The 3,428-nt window shown below is 43.3% G+C and overlaps 1 long non-coding RNA gene across 1 annotated transcript; it reads left to right on the top strand.

Annotated features, from left to right (window-relative positions):
* The first annotated feature begins 1,209 nt into the window (after positions 1–1,209).
* Positions 1,210–3,154, top strand: LOC147613578 (uncharacterized). The gene is made up of 3 exons (XR_015263159.1): positions 1,210–1,613; positions 1,761–1,970; positions 3,033–3,154. It is a non-coding gene; the product is annotated as an uncharacterized LOC147613578 (long non-coding RNA).
* Positions 3,155–3,428: the final 274 nt, after the last annotated feature.

The following is a 3,428-nucleotide window of genomic DNA, read 5'->3' as shown; positions in this document are numbered from 1 at the left end:
TTATAATTGAGGGGGGACGCTCTCCTTTATAATGAGTACACACGCACTTTAAGAAACAAAGAAAAGCACGGGGGGAGCGACCGTGAGCCGTGAGCCCCCATTAGTCCTGTCCGCCCCAACCAGTGCGCGCATGATATCCCATGTGGGAATGGCCCAACATCACATCTCTCTCGCGCAGGCGACGAGACCCCGGCCGCCTCTGCGGGCAGCAGGAGAGGAGCGCGTCCGCGCGACCATGCCCGTTAAAAGCTCATCAGTCCAATTAATTAGAAGCGCCCACCACACATGTGCTCGTCTCCTGCGCTCGCCAGAGATAGATTGAACCTCCGCCGTTGGATTGGTTGGAACCGCCCGCTGCTCTGCGCACCCCAGCGACGTACACAGCAAGTACGATGATGGGAGCACTCGGAAATCGGCTAATATTGTATCACTTATATACGCCAAAGAAACAAAACAAAATCCCGGGCAGGACCACGCAAAATCTTTGTACTCTACGTCTCTCTCCCATGCACAGTTACTCACACAGCCACAGCTTGCTGCAGCAGCTGGCTTGGCGCTGCGCTGCGCCGCGCCTCCTGCCCCCAAGCTCGCTAGCTGGCTCGGCGCTGCACCTCGCCTCCGGCCAACGTAGTCGTACTAGCTGCGCTCACAGAAAACCTGCCACCTTAATGCACACCTTCAGCATCTTCATTTTTACTCCTGCAATTTACATTTGCTCAATTCTCCACCAATTATTTTTATTACAAAATTTAAGGCGTTTTAGCACGAAAAAATTGCAATCTCTCAATCAATATGTTTGTGCTCTTTTCAACTTGTTCAATTCTTTTTACTGACAATCTCAACCGACTATTTTGAATTTTCAATCGTCCAAAAGTTAAGTTGAGACACACCTTTCCCAAACACTGTGATGGATGGCTTCTACAACTTTGTTGTTGAATAAAAAACTTCAAATTTCAAAAGAAAGCTACTGTTTCCTTCACATCAAAATAAATTATATTGGGAGTAGCTACCAGCAACCTAGATTTCCACCTATATCCTTTTACGTAATCCGTTCTTCATTATTGCATTATCATGCACAGCGTACCTTGTACCAAAAGGATTACACTGGCAGCACTATAGCTTATAGTAACACGGGAGCTTTTAAAAAAAATGTACACTTTAGACCAAGTCAGTGATTAAAAAGGTCCAAACATGATTGAGTACCTTAGTATCCCTTTGCCCAAAAGATTGAAACGCTAGTTTTGCCCCTTCATTTCTTAGATTTCTGATGTCCTAGACAAGGAGCCAAAGGTGTGGGCGCGCAGCCCACATGGGAATTAGGTTGGAATTTTGAGAAATTCTTTGCATTTAGAGAGAAAATTTCAGTGAATTTTGAGAAATTCCTTGCATTTAGAGACAATTTCACAAAATTCTTACATAATTCCCATGTGGGTTGCGTACCTCTGGCTCTGATCATCCGCAAGAAGGCCTCCGCCTATTAAAACCTGTGATAGACTTAAACTGCTGTCAGAAGAAGCCATTGCCAACCACGATTAGCTCTGTTGCAGCACAGATGAGCCACGGCCAGCTTTTTGTTGGGTTTCGAGCTTGATCACGGCTGGCTGGAAATTAAGGTTAATCTGTGCTGATTTTCTCTTGATGATCGGCAATGGCCGGCATGTAGAGTTCTATTACTTGATCTCGATTAGCTTTTTGCTTCATCTTTACTCATTTGATTAAGCGACTTTAAGCTCAATCGTTTGCTTACCTTTTTGGTGCAGGGGTGCTGTCATAGACCAACGGGTGGTACTGGTTTCTCACGCTGTTGACAGAAGATAGAGAGCACATTCCTCCACATTCATACTTAAACGCATGTGGGCGAGCGTGCTCTCTATTTTTCTGTCAGCGGATTGCTTATCATAATCAACACCCCCCCAACAGTTGCAGTACAGCAATCTCTCCTCTCCATCGCTTTACACGTCCATCTTCAGGTAAGCTCGCAATTGCTGTTTAATTATGTGAATCAAGTAACAAGCTAGAAGCTGCAGGTAATTATGAAGTACTCTTATACGTTAATCTTTTGCGAGCGATATATTGGACCAGCTTAAACTGTCGATTACATGGCTACAGCATGCTTAATTATTTGCTGTGCATTACTTAACTCGGTTCACAATCGGCGAGTGGAGACAGATTATCTCAAATGCATACATCATTAAAGTTAAAATCTAGCGATCTCTACAGGGTGAAGATATCGTGATACGCAATTCTTGAAGCTACTTTCTACGTTGCAGATAATGTGGAGGTTGTTCAGGGGATCGCTTATAACCTGCCCATCGTCGTTACTAATTAGGGCTTAACTACACCGCTTCTCGATCTAGCTGGGGTAATTAGGGCTCTATGTTGCTGCATGCACGCGGCATCTCTATGTTGCTGCAGCATGCATGCGGCATCTCTCTGTCATTTTGCCGACCCTTTTTACTGCAGCATGGATCTCGCATGTCCCCTCTCTTTCTCGCGTTGCAGACATAGTTCTCTCTCGTTCAAATCTCATGAATCTCTCTCTCTCTCATCATCTCTCCTGCTATTCACACAGCTCTATAATTGCCTCTCTGATATTCGCATACGTCTATCTCCCTCGCTCCCGCTATTCACACAGCCCTGCATTTGCCTCTCGGACAGGCAGCATGCATACGATTTCCCCTCCCTCTATGGCATTTGCTGAGCATTCATACGATTTCTTCCCCCCCCTTCTATGCCATGTCTCCTCTCTCTAGTAATCCAAAGCAAGTTTTCAAGGAGGAGTACAAGCCTCGGATAACTTCTATTGCACGCATGTGCACGTACTGCATGTGTATGTACGTATGGAAGGGTGAGATTCTTCTTATTCACTTTCTTATTTTTCTCATTAACTTTCTTATGATCTTCTACTTTCTCTTCTATTTTTCTTAGTTTTTGTTTGGTGCAAGAAGATAAAGAAGAACTTATAGTTCTTGAGTTTTTCTTTTGCCTTCTCTTTATTCTCATTTTAACTAATAATTTCTTTTTGTTTTTAGGGTCTTGCAAAATCTTTCGAGCAAGCCTCTTCTTCGACACGATCTTATGTCACACGTTCTTCAGTAAAGACTTGCTCTCTATGTATTTACACTTATAAAGTTTTACGGATCATGCATTAAATATATAAGAGCTCTATATTATTATGCATTAGAGCTCTATGCATAAGCCATAGAGCTCTACACATATGTGTAGCCCTCTAATGCATAGAGCTTTTATGCATAGATCTCTTATGCATAAAAGCTCAATGCATTAGAGGGCTACACATATGCATAGAGCAAGTTTTATGATAGATCTCTTATGCATAGAGATATATGGCTTATGCATAAATCTTATGCATTAGAGCTCCTTTGCATAGAGTTCTAATGCATAAGATCTATATGGATAAGAGCTCCTAT

This window comes from Cibotium barometz, chromosome 43 (genome assembly GCF_041138505.1).
Source record: "Cibotium barometz isolate CiBa-2024 chromosome 43, ASM4113850v1, whole genome shotgun sequence".
NCBI classification, from domain to species: Eukaryota; Viridiplantae; Streptophyta; class Polypodiopsida; order Cyatheales; family Cibotiaceae; genus Cibotium; species Cibotium barometz.
This window is presented reverse-complemented; position numbering and strand designations above follow the sequence as displayed.